General features: G+C 38.9%; 1 long non-coding RNA gene across 2 annotated transcripts in view; it reads left to right on the top strand.

Moving 5' to 3' along the window:
• LOC127056822 (uncharacterized) overlaps nucleotides 1–17603 on the top strand; it is a 118667-nt gene that overhangs the window by 28101 nt on the left and 72963 nt on the right. The window contains exon 2 of one of the 2 annotated variants that reach the window (XR_007775928.1): nucleotides 8004–8109. The exons of the other annotated variant lie outside the window; for it this stretch is intronic. This is a non-coding gene — a long non-coding RNA (uncharacterized LOC127056822). The remainder of the gene's footprint in view (nucleotides 1–8003; nucleotides 8110–17603) is intronic. 2 annotated transcript variants of the gene reach the window in all.

The following is a 17603-nucleotide window of genomic DNA, read 5'->3' as shown; positions in this document are numbered from 1 at the left end:
TCTTGCTAGTATTTACTGACACAGAACAGATGTAATCACTGTGGCTCTATTGCCTTCAGTGGAGGAGCAAAGGATTTACAGCACCTGAGGATCAGGCCCAAAATAGGCTTATAAAAAATTTCTTAACACCAAACTTTTCAGGAATATAATGGTGAATGACACACTTCCTGCAAGTGATAATATGGCCAAATTTAAAGTGAAGTAAATAGTCTGAACCATTACAGGACAGCAGAGAAACAAACGCAACAGATTATACAAAGATAATTTGAATGTTAGGCCAAGTCATGATTTTTTAACCTGTTTGAGGAATAATACCTTTTTCTGATTATAAATAAATGTGCAATATAGAAATATGTATACTCTAAAGAAACAGAGGTAGTTTGATCCTATTCAGACTGGTGTACTTACTATGTTATCCCATGTACATTATCAGAATCTATCTCACAGTCTGGTGTATGTACATGTCTCTGTAAATGCATATGTTTGAGATGGTCAAAGAAATCACTGTTGGAATCTGGATATGGTTTTGGAAAAAACAGGGTTTGGGTTCTAGACTGAATCCTGACTGAGGTTTTGGCCTAGATTTGAGAGTGCTGATTTTTTGGGACTTGATTTCATGATGTTTCATACTAAATTGTGGAACTATCACAAGACCAAATGCCCTCATATGACTTGGGGTGCATCCAAGAAAACAGGCACCTTCTAGTTTGGAATCTAAAAGGTATAGACACGTTGAAATTGCCATAATGGATCAATATTTTGTCCCCAAAAGTGGCCAGTACCACTTGAGATGCATTAGAGCAGTGGTTCCCAACCAGGGATATGTGTACTTTTGGCAGAATGCAGAGGTCTTCCTAGGGGCTGCTCTAGACATTTCGCCGCCCCAAGCATGGTGGCATGCCGCGGGGGGCGCTCTGCCGGTCACCGGTCCTGCTGCTCTGGTGGACTTCCTGCAGGTCCTGCGGCTCCACCGAAGCAGTGGGACCAGTGGACCCTCCACAGGCATGCCGCCAAAGTCTGCCTGCCTGCCGCCCTCCCGGCGACCGGCAGAGCGCCCCGCGTGGCATGCTGCCATAAGCACGTGCTTGGCGTGCTGGGGCCTGGAGTCGCCCCTAGGTCTTCCAGAGAGTACGTGAACTCCTCTAGATATTTGCCTAGTTTTACAACAGGCTATATAAAAAGCACTAGTGAAGTCAGTACAAATTAAATTTCATATGGTGACTTGCTTGTACTGCTCTAAATACCATGGACTGAAATGTAAGTACAATATTTGTATTCCAAATTATTTATTTTATAATAATATGGTAAAAATGAGAAAGGAAGCAATTTCTCAGTAATAGTGTGCTCTGACACTTGTATTTTTATGTCAGATTTTGTAAGTGAGGGGCAAGACAAATCAGACTCCTTCCAAGGGTACAGTCGTCTGGAAAGGTTGAGAGCCACGGCATCAGAGGACGATGCAAGAAGCACTGCAGTAGGCAGTTGTGGAAAAAGCAGCCAGAATGAAAGGTTGAGTTCAGATGTATGTATGCAAATCTACTCCCATTCCATCCAAAAACTGGGGTAGAGAGTATTGACTTGGAGGTTTGGGGTATATCCAGGCTCAAAAATACAGCAATCCTCAAAATTAGCTTCATCATGACCTGTTACACAGTAGCATTACGCAGTCTGATTGAGTTAATATGTGTGATATGTCCTCACAAAATACTCTGGTGTGCTTTGTCCTGTGGTTACATAGTAACTCCAAGTCACCGATATAACTTCTGTGTGCGATATGACATCATGGAATCCTGAGATATACTGTACCATGAGGCCACCTAGATTTTGTATTATTAAATGGTTCATTCTTTCACACTATTTCTTATCTTTTTTCTTTCTGCATTTGATCTCTGCATCATTTTCTTGACTTAGACTTTTCAGTTTCTCAGTATTTCAAACTACTTGTCTAAAGAGGTAATTACATACTAAGTTTATATTTACCTTTGTATTTCATAATCATGTTACACTAATATTTTATACAATTATTGGAAGTGTAATGCAATTTTATATAAAATAAGTAAACTTCAGATTCATTTGAAGAAAACATTGACTGCTTTACTTCACACTTTGGTTGACTGTAAAATACTGTTCTTATGGTTATATCTTAGCTGCATTATATCTATTTCAGCTTCAGACTCCCTGGATACAATATATAAATTGATGTGCAATTCTTTTCAAAAGAATTCTTGTGCTTCTATGATAAAGGTCTGTGTTTTATTCAAATTCAAGAATGTTTTTAAAGAAACGGTAAGCAGGCAACATGGCAAAAGAAAATGTCATAGACTTGCTGAAGGAACCCAGCAGGAAAGGGTATCAGCTCCACATAGACAAAAATGTAAGTAAGGGAAAAATAGTTCTAATGCCTTATTAGAGTTGGTGATTCAGGTACATTGAGATAGTTTGCAGTATCTTAGTTTTTTAGAGGATGTTTTCTGGCTTCATTGCACACAGCAGGAAGACAAATAGTGTGTGGTTCATCATTTGCAGCTTTATGTTGTTTCACAACCCAGGAACCACATGGGGCATAAATGGATGGCTCTTATCTGGGAAAAAGTCAGAAGGCTCGCAGTCGTGTTGCTTAGAGTGAGAATAAAATATGGATAGAAGTCTATCAATTGGGTGCAAACTAAAAGGACTTGGTACCGCATGGTGTGTCCCAGTAGTCTTAAAATAATTATATGATCATTACACAGCTTTCATGAAATACCAACTGTATCAGATAGCAAATGAAACTGTATATGGCAACAGATAGTATGCAATGCATTCAACCCATTGTCTGGCTATGCTGGCCCAGACAACGGACAGGAGACACTGGATGTGGTTTGCTTAGGCTGCAATTTTATTCCTAAATGCCTGGGAGGACCCAGCAGATAAAAGTGTACAGTGCAGATATTTTCATAATAATTTACATATACTTGGGGTGGGGCCGCTGTCAGCCCTCCCATTTTACCCATTCTGGTTCCCAGCCAATCTGCTGCTGGGCCTTGCCCCCCTCCCCACTCAAATGAGGTTTAAAGGGGGGACTATAAAGGCGCAGGGGGTTGACTCCCTGTTGTACCAGTCATAGGAGCCTTAACACCTTCACCCCAGTTTCTGCTCCTTTAAAGAATAGCTCCTTTAAATCCTTTGTCAATCCATCTTATCTTATCACTATATCACTTCCCTATGGAGTACCTCCACTGGACAACTGCCCCACGTTCACATAACGAGTTGTGACATCACAGCCGAACCCCCTTTTCATGTCTGCCCAACAAAGCCACCAACCCACTGCAGGGAAGATGAAAAATCTTCACCTTGATTTGGTCAATGTGGTGATGAGGGAGAAAAATCCTTCCCACCCCCCCATAAAAGGAGCGACTAGTATAACGTCACACATACAGAATGGGAAGAGACTGTCTAGGAAGGAGTATGGCAGAAAGAGATCTAGGGGTCATAGTGGACCACAAGCTTATTATGAGTCAACCGTCTCAAGAAGTTAATAGAGGAGGTATCTGAGCCTCTAGCTATTATCTTTGGGAAATCATGGGAGACGGGGGAGATTCCAGAAGACTGGAAGGGGGCAAATATAGTGCCCATCTATAAAAAGGGAAATAAAAACAACCCAGGAAACTACAGACCAGTTAGTTTAACTTCTGTGCCAGGGAAGATAATGGAGCAAGTAATTAAAGAAATCATCTGCAAACACTTGGAAGGTGGTAAGGTGATAGGGAATAGCCAGCATGGATTTGTAAAGAACAAATCGTGTCAAACTAATCTGATAACATTCTTTGATAGGATAACGAGCCTTGTGGATAAGGGAGAAGCGGTGAATGTGATATACCTAGACTTTAGTAAAGCATTTGATACGGTCTCGCATGATATTCTTATAGATAAACTAGGAAAGTACAATTTAGATAGGGCTACTATAAGGTTGGTGCATAACTGGCTGGATAACCGTACTCAGAGAGTAATTATTAATGGCTCCCAATCCTGCTGGAAAGATATAACAAGTGGGGTTCCGCAGGGGTCTGTTTTGGGACTGGCTCTGTTCAATATCTTCATCAACGATTTAGATGTTGGCATAGAAAGTACGCTTATTAAGTTTGCAGACGATACCAAACTGGGAGGGATTGCAACTGCTTTGGAGGACAGGGTCAAAATTCAAAATGATCTGGACAAATTGGAGAAATGGTCTGAGGTAAACAGGATGAAGTTCAATAAAGATAAATGCAAAGTGCTCCACTTAGGAAGGAACAATCAGTTTCACACATATAGAATGGGAAGAGACTGTCTAGGAAGGAGTATGGCAGAAAGAGATCTAGGGGTCATAGTAGACCACAAGCTTAATATGAGTCAACAGTGTGATATTGTTGCAAAAAAAGCAAACGTGATTCTGGGATGCATTAACAGGTGTGTTGTAAACAAGACACGAGAAGTCATTCTTCCGCTTTACTCTGCGCTGGTTAGGCCTCAGCTGGAGTATTGTGTCCAGTTCTGGGCACCGCATTTCAAGAAAGATGTGGAGAAATTGGAGAGGGTCCAGAGAAGAGCAACAAGAATGATTAAAGGTCTTGAGACATGACCTATGAAGGAAGGCTGAAACAATTGGGTTTGTTTAGTTTGGAAAAGAGAAGACTGAGAGGGGACATGATAGCAGTTTTCAGGTATCTAAAAGGGTGTCATCAGGAGGAGGGAGAAAACTTGTTCACCTTAGCCTCCAATGATAGAACAAGAAGCAATGGGCTTAAACTGCAGCAAGGGAGCTTTAGGTTGGACATTAGGAAAAAGTTCCTAACTATCAGGGTAGTTAAACACTGGAATAGATTGCCTAGGGAAGTGGAGATATTTAAGAGTAGGTTAGATAAATGTCTATTAGGGATGGTCTAGACAGTATTTGGTCCTGCCTTGAGGGCAGGGGACTGGACTCGATGACCTCTCGAGGTCCCTTCCAGTCCTAGAGTCTATGAGTCCACAGCGGATTATGATGTACCTGGTATTTCACTACTTTGCTGGGTGGAAGGGTGGCTGCTCTGCTTGGTCCAGAAAGAGGGCTCTTCCTGCATCTGTGTGAACTTAAATAGTCCCCCAGTCTCATTCGGTCACCTGATGTGGGGGAATGGGTTAGTGTCCACACTCTGACCTGGTACAGAACTGCCACTACAAGTCACTCTTTGGCTCTCTAGCCCTCAAAGAGGAACTCACTTCTTCCAACAAACCTGAAAATGACCCCCACCACTTAATGTGTGGTGAGGTCATTACAGTTATGCTAAACAATTGGAATTGTCCCACAAGTCCTAGGATATTTGACAAGTCAATTTAAAGCAATAATAAATATACAATTCTAGATGCAAATGAAAATTTGATAGAACAAAGGTTACATACGAGGAGGAAAAGGACATGATCCATCCCAGTCCACCTTTAAAAACCCAACTTGAAGTAAATACACTGAATCTGAAATGTCATAGACAGCAGTGAAGTAAATGAAGCATATGACAATGAAAACAATGTTGAAGGCTTAAAAGATGTTACTTGCAGTTAAAAAATAAAAAAGTATTCCACACAAAGTATAATTCAACTATATTGGTACTGTGCCATTCAGGCCAAAAGTATTCCAAAGTGTGTTACAGATTTAAATTAAACAGTTACAAATAAACATTAAATAATAGTGGAGGCAGAGAGAAATATAGAGTAATAAGGAAGCAAGAAAAGATACTGTATATTTAACTGAGAACTGAAAATAGGTGGAGTGCTAATGCAGAAGAGAAATACAGAAAAGCTATTCCAGATGGTAGGAACTGCATCAAAGATTGTTTTTTCACAGACTGTAGTGAAATGGTATGACGAGACAGAAAAGTGGCTAATGTTAGCTGAGCAGTGACAGGAATAGAGAGGTGCAAGTTGGAATGAAGGGAACAACACCCTTAGATGGAACCAACCTTCTGAAAAGGATAGGGGGCACTGATCATTCTTTACACATTGCAGAGAAGATGGGGCTACAGCTGTGAGATGGTGTGTCTATCAAGGCTATGATTCTATTCTGTTAATCTCTTACCCTTCTTAAGAATATTGAGATTTATTGACAACAATGACTAACTCTGTGAAGATTTGTCATTGAATTCAGTGCTCATAGAAGTATGGAGATAATAGGGTTGTCTTGAACCACAGAGATGATGTGGCAGTTTCTCCACACAGCTCTGGTAAAGCAACTGCTTCTGACTTACCACATCATTTGTTATTCAGACCCTGGCCAGCTGCACAGCAGATGCTGCCAATTGCATATTAAATTGTGAGTTTATGATATGTGCAATTGAGAACTAAGGTGAGATGTCTAAATTCACTTTTGACCTAATTTGTGTTTGAAAAAAGGTTTCCACAGATTGAAAGGCTACTGTACTAAGCTAACTGATCCACACAACCCAAACCCACTAGATGTTTTACTACTTCACCTTTCCTTTCCGGTTAATTGGGTAAAGCACTTGTTAAAACACTGAACTGGAACTCAGGAGATCTGAGTTTAAATTATGGTTTTGCCACAGACTTTCCTGTATGCCCTTGGGCAAATCACGTAGGCCTTGCCTACACAGAGAAGTTGCGCTGGTGTAACTTAAATTATTTATAAACCAATTTGGTTAAACTGGTGCAAAACCCTATGTAGACACTCTAATTTTAGTTTCAGAGTGATTTGTTTGGTTTAGCTTAAATCTGTTCCCTATTGGCTTAAGCTAAATTAATATAAACCAGGTTTATATTGTTTTAAGAGTATCCATGGAGCCTTTTGTATTGGTTAAACTAAATAGATATTAAATTGCAGATATTAAATTACGCCTGTGGTTAAATTGGTGCAAATATGCCTGAAGACAAATCGTAAATCTCTCTATACCTCAGTTCCCCATGTGTAAAATCAGGCTAATTATACTTTCTTTCTCCCTCAATTTCTCTGTCATTATCTGTTTAGATTGTAAACTTGTGGGAAAGGGACCATCTCTGACTTTGTAATTGTACAGCACCTAGCATAATGGAGCCCTGATCTCAGCTATGGGTGCTAGATAATACTGTAATACAACTAGTAGCAATAATAATTTAGAAAATACATGGAATATTTCTTCAATGTGTCATTACATTAAAATCCATCCTGTGATTTAGCTTAAAGCTGAAATAATTTATCAAAAATCTGTGGTTTTCTTTACTCTTTATCATATATTTTGCATAAACTAAACCCCATTGCCTTGTTCAAGATAATTTGAACAACAGAGCTGTGCAGTTCTCCAGTGTACCAAAAATGTTTATATTCATACCAAGAGGATGCTTTGGGTAGAGGATCAGCTGTCTGGAGCCCATTATGTCTCCTACAGTTTTTATCATTTTTTTTTAAGGTAGGCAGTGCTCTGTGTGTGAGGGAGAGAGAAAGAACATTGCCTAGAGGCTTTGGTCATCAGAGTGTATAACTATCCCTTATTTTTAGTTGGAGTCTTCTGAATATCAGGCCTTGCTGCAGCTAGGAGCAGTGACCTTTTAGGTTTTGAATCTGCTCTTCTCTGGCAGATGCAAGACTGAAACTTTGAAGGGGAACCCCCTCCTGTTCCATATAAAACTCTTTGAATTGCCCCATCTATGCTTCTGAGGCTCCCCACTCATGTGTAAGATGCTTTGAAGATGAATACTCCATCATAAGGAAAACATGAAACAAACCTTACTCCCTTATGTCAGGGAGTGCTGTAGAGCTCTCAAAGATGTTCTGTACAATGCTTGCTCTTTGGTGGGTGGGAGAAAACAGGCTGGTTCATCAGCCTGTCAAAGCATCAGAAGAAAATTTCATAGGGCTATTTGTTGGGTGTGTGTTAGACAAAGGAAATGGATTTGCAATCCCTAGAATATTCAAGTACAGCAACACCTAATTCAAGTGAACTTTTGTGTGAAATTTGTTTAACTAGCAGCTTTTAAAAAAATCTTTTACTGTTTATAACAAAGTTTACCACATTGTTTAGGGACACAGCACCAAACCCTGACCTCTCTGCCAAGGGTACAAGATGAGGTTTCCTGAGGTGGTACCATGGGGGAGATTTCAGGACAGTTTTGGAAGACTACACAGAGGTATGTACCCCCCCAGTGAACTACATAGCCCAGGTCCATTCCTAGTTGGCAACTGCACCAGCTGTTCGAGACAAGACAGGCCTGCTGAGCAACCACTGCTTGGATCCACTGCCTGTTGATCTTTCCCTTAGGAGGATATGGATATAAATGGTTACAAAGCTTACTTCAGTCATAAGGTTGGAGTAGGTGCCTGCAGAGCAGCTCAACAGCCATTCCTTGTCTTGTTACAGGGATTATTTTCCTCTGTCCCCACGGAAATCCTCAACAGCCGGCCCAGCATATTGCAGCCAGGATTTTCTTTTATGTTTTTAGCATGTCATATATACTCTGAGAAAGTGAAGAGCCCTTGAGTCTTAGGAGATTGGGTAGCTCATAGAGACTGGGAAAGGGACAGGAAGCCTATCTAATCTGTCCATACCTGTGTATTTATGTGGTTCTTATCACCAGAGTATCTGACTGTTAGTGAAGTCTGAGAGTTAATTTCTTCTGGCCCAGGTGAGTGTGTGACCAAAAAGTCATCATTACCATCTGAAGAATGTTACATGGCCTGTATTGAATGAATTGGTGGTTACATAGTAAGAAAAAATAAAATTGATTGTCATGAACATGTTGGTTAAATTAATCCTGCTTTTTCCAGAAGCAAAGAATAATGATGGGATTGAGTATAGGAACAGAAGGAGAAGAGAAACAGAAAGACACAAAGTAAAAAATATGTATTGCTTTGTGGAAAGTGACATTGGCTTTCTTCAGATAACCTGGCAACATTTATGTGTAACTTCCCTTTTCTTCACACAAGCCCTAAATTTAAAGTAAACTCATCAGACAATTTAAAAGTTGCAAAGAGTAGTCAGAGCAAGTGAACAAGAGATGAGTTATTTTACTTTTAAATCAGAAATGAAACAGCTGTAAAAAACGGCATGTATTTCTGCTTTTTCTAGCTTGCTCAGATTGAAATGAGCTTTCAGAATATTTACAAGCTTGAAAGCATTTACATTTTAAAGTAAATGTTAATTCTTTGACATGACGGATTTGCATCAAGTGACTATTCAAATATACAAAGTAAGTGACTCCATTCCCACCTGTTCCAGAAAGGTATCACTTTTCTGTTAAATGATAGGCATGATTGTATTCTTTCTATCTTACTCTTTGCATCTTTTTGTCCATCAGTCTACTGAGGAATATTGATGGTTGGAATAATTGGTTCTTTATTGGTATTCTTTTGTTTTCTTTGGGATGTTTTGACTTTCTTCACTGAGTCCTTTTCGGTTTTATTTGTGCCATGATCTGGTTGTTTTAAAATGTACTAATTCTGGTGGAGCTCTGAGTGTAAAGAAGAGGCAGTATTTTGATTTGTTGTGCAAGTCATGTACTGGTATCTAGTATCTCTCTATTTATCTTTTCTAGTTGAAATATCTCAGTTGTTACTAGCTATATTTAGCAAGTGAACTCAATCTCTCTCCTCTATTATTTTCTATCTGTCCCTGGCTTCAAGGGCTGGTGGCGCACACTGCAGTGGATAAATGCAAGAAAATCTAATAATGTCTTTCTAGTACAAACATTTATCTAGTAACATATTTTATTTTAACTGTTAAAGCAACTATATAAGCACTGCTCCATTGTTATAATTGGATTTGGAAGTATATTTGCGCAATTTCATTATATCACTAGCATTTTGTAGGTTTACTCAGAGTATTTAATAATCTCGTAATTTCTACTTGGAAGTATATTTTATTTCTAACATATGCTCAGTTTTTGTCCTTCATACATTTACACTCATTTCCCACTGAAAGATCAAGAATATAACATATTGTAGGGTCTTTTCCTTCACTGAAAATGTGGTTCGGAATGTACTGTTTCTGCAGACAGAGCCTGATCCAGCTCCCATTGGAATTAGTGGTCTTCTTTCTGTTGACTTCACTGAGAACTCGGTCAGGCTATGAGGTTGTAAATTGCATACAATTTCATAACATTTGTTGCATAGGACATACAAAACAACATTTTATGGTTGAAGTCACTATGTAACAATGCACTCTATATTAATGGTAGATAAAGAATAGCTGACTGTTTCCAGTTTTTCAGGTTTGATAAATTTATAGATACATTTATGAAACTTTAATATTTTCTAGCTATTAAATTATGGCACTGTATTGGGTTTTGAAATATTGATTTTAACCAGCTCTCCTTCATAAATATCAGAACAAGAAACTTCTAGTGAGTCTCTGTTAAAGAGATTAAAGCAATGAATATTTCAGAATTCTTATAAACAGATTATGGACATATGGAATATATTGCTAAGCTACAGTTGCTTGAAAAATGGGGAAAATTTTCACTAAAATTTTCATGAAAATTGCACCGTTTTTATTGAAAAATTAAAAAGTTGAATTTTTTTGACCAGCTCAATGCTAAATCCATTCATACCTACAACGAATGGTTAACACAAACAATCTTTTCCCCAGCACCCAAAACTAGAAAATCTTTCCATTTAGTGGAATTATTGTCAGCAAATTACATTTCCATATATTCACAAATACAATATGTAGGTATTGCCAGTATCTTAATTTTGCAATCACTGGATACCAGTTACTCATTCCTATATTACATTATTTTTTAACTATTGCGGTTTGGTTTTTAAGGAATTATTTTTCTCTTCTGCATTGCTGCCACTCTATTGATTAAAAATTTGTTGCTTTAGTACTGTATATCTCCCCTGTAGGGAATTACTGATTACTGGCAAACCTCTAACCTACCATTTTAGTGGAAGGTTATTGAGAAGGTGATGTGGGATCAGCTATAATTGCTACTTAAGGTCCTGAGTGTCCTTGATCTCTAATGACCAGGTTTTAGATATGTGTTTTAGCATGGAGATGATGGTGTTGGGATCTATGGTTGAAGAGCTCCTTGTGTGTTATCTGCAGATACAGGAAGTGTCCATACTGGTTTGTTGGTGTCTGCACCCTTTGATATCACTGCTTACAAAGTTTTGCTGACTCACCAAACTGAGTAAACTGAAAGTAGATGGAAATGATGTAGGAAAATAAGGACTGCTATACTGGATCAGACCAATAGACCACCTAATCTTGGCTCTATGCTATTGGACATTTTTATCAATGACTTGAAAGAAAACATAAAATCATCACTGATAAAGTTTACAGACAACACAAAAATTGGGGGAGTGATAAATAATGAAGAGGACAGGTCACTGTAACTAGTCAATGGCTTTTTTCTGTGTCAGTTACCCCAAACTCCAGGTTTCACTTAGTGTTTAGTTGCTTGTCCTACACCTGATTTGCTTTGTCTTTCAGATTAGTTCACTAAATATTAATTGAGAAACCTAATCCTTTCAGGGCCTAACTCCAACTCATTTCAAAAACCTTTTAATACGTGCTTGCCTGTCACTGCCTCTCTTCGCTGGCTGCCTCTGTCAGCTCAAGAATGATGTACGTAGTTGGGGAAAGCATCTGAAGGAATAGGTTAGTGCAGTGAGTGTGACTTCTACTGAGGCTATCCAGCCTTTGAGGGAGATTTTCAAAGACACAAAGAGCAGTTAGGTGCCCAACTTCCACTGAAAGTCAATGAGAGTTGGGTGCCTAACTCCCACTTCTGCCTTTGAAAATCTAGCCCCTTGTCAATAAGGGTCAGTCTCAGAGTTGTACTGGATTTCAACATTGCTTCTGAAATCTCAAATGTCATTTCTGGTACACAGTGCCAATAAATATCTATGATTGGCCCAGGGACTGTGACTTTCCTGTCTGATGTGGACCTTGCATTAGCATGTGATGGATCACCATACTTTTGTATCCTAAAGACTAGCTTAATACAATACACTCTATCCAGGGCTGCCTCTAGTTTTTTTGCCGCTCCAAGCAAAACAAACCAACCAACCAACCGACCCTCCGAGAGCAGTGCCGCCCCTAGAATGCTGCCATGCCGCCTCTAGAGGTGTGCCGCCCCAAGTGTGTGCTTGGTTTTCTGCTACCTAGAGCTGGCCCTGACTCCGTCTGGAATTATTCTTGAAAACACATAGATGAGCAAGCTATTATATTATGAATCTCTTAAATTGTCAGTGCTTCATGCTGTGCTGTAGCTACTTGCTCACACTTGCTTCCTCGTGTAATTCAAGGTGTTATTTGTGATCTGTAAAGCATGGCATGGCCTGGGACCTCAAATGTAAGAAAATGATCCTGTCACCATATCCCACACTGGGTTACATTCACTGTTGATGCCGAAATTTTAAATTCTGTGACCAGCAGCAGAACATTCTCTATAGATTCCACTCATTTTGGAACCTCAGCAGCCTACCTGAGCTGGGCTTTTGTTGGGTTTCAGGGCACAGCATAAGGCATCATTGTTGGTTGAAGCTTTTGTCTGAAAGCAGATCAGCTGAATAGTTTGTGTTGGGGGTTTGTGTCATTCATTTAGTGTACAGGATCTTCTATTATTGATCTTTTACTAAATATAAGCTTTTCGACTGAATTTTGTAAATAATTATTTGATGAGGTAATATAAAGCACCCAAATGCTTGATACTATTTTCTAAATAAATACATTCTTTGCTGAAAAAATATATATAATCTCCATTAAAATGAATGGAATCTGTATTCCTGCGTCTAGGAGACATTCCTCATCAAAGGAGAAATTTTGCCCTTAGAGGCACATGTGCAACTTCTGCTGAAGTTTTGTCAGAAATTAAGTACTGTTTTGCCACTTTAAAAGCATGGTGACAGCACAACATTCTTTTAGAAATGACTCTGTGAATTAATTGCAAATTACTTATTAATGAAGCAAATATTCAGCTGTCACATAAACTGAACTACAAGGTATGCTTAATGATTATTTTGTGAGAAAACACTTTAGTGTTTGTTTGATCCTTATAGTGTTAACAGCAGTAGAAATGGAGGAAAGTATTTGGTGTCTGACTGGAAACTTGAAACGTGCAAAAGCACAGTATGAGAAAAATAGCATAAAATACCAAATGGCTGCAAAGTTGGTGAAGGGATTGAAGAAACAGGGGAGCACTGACAAGTCTGAAAAAAATAATAATGACTAGATATTAGAATATAAAACCTTTTGTTAGTGTGATGCTGAGATTCCCAGTGGAAGTCATCTAAGGTCAAGAAACCAAAAAGTGAAAGTTCTTGTAGCAGTGTTAACACAGCCACAACCTGCGCCCTGAAAAATGAGGATGAAAGTGTTTACTTCACAGAGTTAAATGAACATTTTAAAAAGTTCTTCCAATGTCTCAGACAAAAGGTGTTCTGGAGCTGCAAAAGATTATTTAGATTTTTAAAAAGTAATAAGAAAAATAGATGCAGCCAGTTATGAATATATTTTTTTTAACAGATTCCTTCTGTTTCTGGACTCAGTCTCAGACAAAACCACTGTAACTCTGAACTGAAGCATGTAAACATTCTCAGCATGGTGGCATGGTTTTTATCCAGTTTAAATGGCAGAAGAGTGGCGAGCTTAATGGAGTCCTGATGGGTGACTGTAGTGAACCCAATGGGACTTTTTTCCTAGAGTTGGCAGACAGTTTGCTGACGCGCCACATTTTTTTCCAGTTGTTCTCAGTTGCAAGGCCAGGTATGAATAGATAAATAATACCTTTGCTCTCTTTGCTGCACTACTGATGCTCTTTAAAAGACCAGAAACATGATAGTATATGCATAAGACGGTGTCCTTGTGCTGTTGCTGCTAAATTATTTACTATTCTGTATGTGCCTATCTGCACGACATGTTTAAAGGGGAGTCTCTGAGGTGAAACCCCTTCAGTTTACTCGGAGCTGACACGGGAATATTAATTGTCTCATTAGATCTAACCAAAATTAAAATGAAGGTTTCAATTGATGGAGTGCTAGTACTCACACTGTCTGCGCTGGCAACCCTGTGTGACAGAAAGGGGAAAAAGAAACCTAATAAATGGAAACAGGGCTCTCTTTATGGTAGGTCTAATTTCTTGAGAGAGATGAGAGTTGACAGATTTATGTTTAATTTTAAACCCAGGGTGGATTATATAACTTTCTAAATCTCCAAAAGTGATACGAGATTAGAACACAGCACAGAAGCTCAATCCCAGCCATAAGCGTGATTCAAAATTTCCCATAAAATCAAAAATGCAGACTGGATTTCAAGAGAACAACACAGGTTTGTCTTAATATCAAATTAGTTTTATGTCCTCTCGTAAGGCAATTGTTTGATGTCATCACCAGGTGAAACACAACAAACATGAGTGCCACTATTTTAAATAGAAATGAGTATATTCATGATCAGTGTTCTTGATTTTAGGAATCTAGTCATTAGAATCAATATATGTTAAAGGATATGAAGTAAGTTACTGGTGGGGGGCATAATTATCTCCATGTGCTAAGGGATCCTGTGCTGGTGAAAGTGGAGAGTTCTGCCTAGGCATGCGCTGACTGCTCCCACCAGGCCCACTGAATATCACTGTGGTGGTTTGGCCTCTGCAAAGCTGGAGGGAGTAGGAAGCTATTTGTGCTTTTCTGAATTCTCCCCTTTCCCTCAGACCTGTGGATCAGCATGGCTCAGTAATACAGCTTGTACTGCCTTCCATTCTGCACTCCTCCTGGAGGGGACAGACATGGTCAGGGAACCTTTGGAAGCATGACTTATGCAGGAGCGGTTCTCTCCAGGGATGGTAGGAGCCAGTGGAACTGGGCAATAGAGGGGAGCCAAGGGACGTTAATGAAAATGGTCTCTGTCTCATAGATCATGAGGTATCTAACAATTAAGGGAGTTAAATAATATATGGAGATATACCTATCTCAAAGAGCTGAAAGGGACCTTGAAAGGTCATGAAGTCCAGCCCCCTGCCTTTACTAGCAGGACCAAGTACCATCTCTGACAGATTTTTGCCCCAGATCCCTAAATGGCCCCCTCAAAGATTGAGCTCAGAACACTGGGTTTAGGAGGCCAATGCTCAAACCACTGAACTATCCCTCTTCTACTTCTCTCACAGTAGCAATGGAGAAATGGGTAGGAAATGGAGTTGAAAGTTATGGAACTTCCACTGCCTTGAGCAGGTTAATCCCATTCGAGAGACAGTGGGACCCCCTGTATTCTCTTCATGGGAGTGTTTGTCATAAATTAGGTGCAGACTGTGGTGGCATAACTGAAACTGAGTCAGTGATGATGAGCACACAATATAAATAAATGAGAGAATAAAGCCAGTTTCTGTTACTGTTAAAAGTAGTTGTAACTCAAGCAAGTGAAAAGAATTAATTCATAATTAGTGTTTTATTAAAATATGGAAATGTGCAACTGATTGCACCAGCACAAAGAATTTTAAAGATGATCAAATTAATTTCCTGCATCCTTTTAATAGTTTTAAAAGACACTCTACTCTGGCAAATAACAAAGTAACACTCTTAGATCTAATAGAAGGCTCGCTTAGTCATAACTGACAATTGATACATCTTGAGTCAGAACTACAGTACCCTGGGTTGCAATGAAAAAAATAATTCTATAGGATGAGCTTTTTTCATAGAACAGTGAAGATATTATACAGCACATTCTTTTTATGCCTCTTGTTAGATAGAAATGTGCCTAGCACCTTTAACTTTCATTGACACTTGTACTGAGTATATATGGAAAAGAAATGTTCTGTAAGTAAAATTTTGAGATAAACAAAAATGTTTCATCAACACTTAAAGGAGGAATTACAAGTGCCAAAAACATTCTTATTTAAAATCCGCTCACCTGTCCTGTGTTGTTCATAGTTTGCCTTATCCCTCGTGTCAATTAATCATGGTTCAACAGGATTTGAGTCCTCATTGTCCATCTTTTCTTCTGTTTTTAATCCTGTGTTGAAGCATGAGTGTGAAACTTGTGACATCTCAATAGTATTCCTTACAACACACTTTGATGTCACATATCTAGGGACTATAACTTTTAATTCAGGTTCAAACACACACGTACACACACAAAACAGCTGGACTGACAGATTTTTTTTCAAACACAAAGGTCTAGTGCTATAACAAGGGGAGTATGAATAATAAGATTCAAACGAAATCCCTTCTTGTCTGCGACCTATTGAAGTCAATGGGAGTTTTGCCTACAATGTAACTGCATGATTGGGTCCTAATGGACACATCCTGCTCCCACTGAAATTAGTGGCAAGACTCCCACTGACTTCAATGGGAGCAGTATTCAATAAATGTTCTTTGTACGAAGTTTGTTCCACTGTGAGAATAATCCTGCTAGTATCTTAAAAAATGGAATAGTACTAGTAATTAAGAACCTGAGGCTACACTTTCAGCATATGATTCCCACTGATATGTGCTTGAGTTGCTCAGTTAAATCCATATGTACTGAACATCAGTGTCTTGATGCGTACTACCACCTTAAAGTGGAATCACAAAGCTTTACCTATATAATTCTTTGTGTTGTTTTGAGAGTCTTTACAGCCCTCAGAAAATGATGTCATGTTAGTGCAGGAGGGTTACAATGTAAAGAGAGATATTTGGAAGTGGAAATATTTTGGATTTCCTTTAGATGTTTGTAAGAACTCTCTCAGTGTGGTTACATTCTTTCCTCTATACTTAGACACTTCTCTAAAAGTTTATTTTCATACACACCTATCATAGTTTATTGTATATCTCCTACTTAGTCCATGGATCATTGATCTTGATCAGCCCTCCATAAAGACTACTTTGGGAATAGCCCTCCCCGCATGTCTTCGTGACTGCTGCACATATGCTTTAAGTCCTCATGATAACTCTTGTAAAAGTTTTGTTTAAAAATCTATTGAACAGCTGCTGTGGCTAGCTTTTCTACCTCAGTTTCTTGGCTATTATTTAAATTAAATATAAAATATGATCATAAACTTTTCCTAAAATTGAGTACAGTTGATAATGTTTTTGAGGGGCATTAACTGAGCTCGCAGAAATTATTCTTTTTTATTTCCTAATAACTTGCTCTGCTTTAAAGTACACATAGCTTCTATTACCTTTCTTACAGAAATCCTGCTCTGTCCTGTGTATGATGGTGGTGAGACTTAGAAGTTCAGAAGATGTCCTGCATCCTGTACTATTTAATATTTTCTTTAGTGACTTGGATAATGGAGTGGAGAGCATGCATATAAAATTTGCAGAGGACGCCAAGCTGGGAGAGGTTGTGAGCACTTTGGAGGACAGGATTAGAATTCAAACAACCTTGACAAATTAGAGAACTGGTCTGAAATCAACAAGATGAAAGTCAGTAAAGACAAGCACAAAGTGGTACACTTAGAAAGAAAAACTCAACTACAAAATGGGGAATAATTGGTTAGGTAGTAGTGTTGCTGAACAGGATCTGTGGCTTATAGCGGATCACAAATTGAATATGAGTTAACAATGTGATGAGGTTGTGAAAAAGACTAGTACCATTCTGGGGTGTATTAACAGGAGTGTCATATGTAAGACACAAGAGGTAATTGCCCTGCTCTACTCAGCCCTGGTGAGGTCTCAGCTGAAGTACTGTGTCCAATTCTGGGCCCCACAC

Source organism: Gopherus flavomarginatus, chromosome 8 (genome assembly GCF_025201925.1).
Source record: "Gopherus flavomarginatus isolate rGopFla2 chromosome 8, rGopFla2.mat.asm, whole genome shotgun sequence".
In the NCBI taxonomy this organism is placed as follows: Eukaryota; Metazoa; Chordata; order Testudines; family Testudinidae; genus Gopherus; species Gopherus flavomarginatus.
Note: the sequence above shows the minus strand (reverse complement) of the source record. Positions and strands in the feature narration are given on the sequence as shown.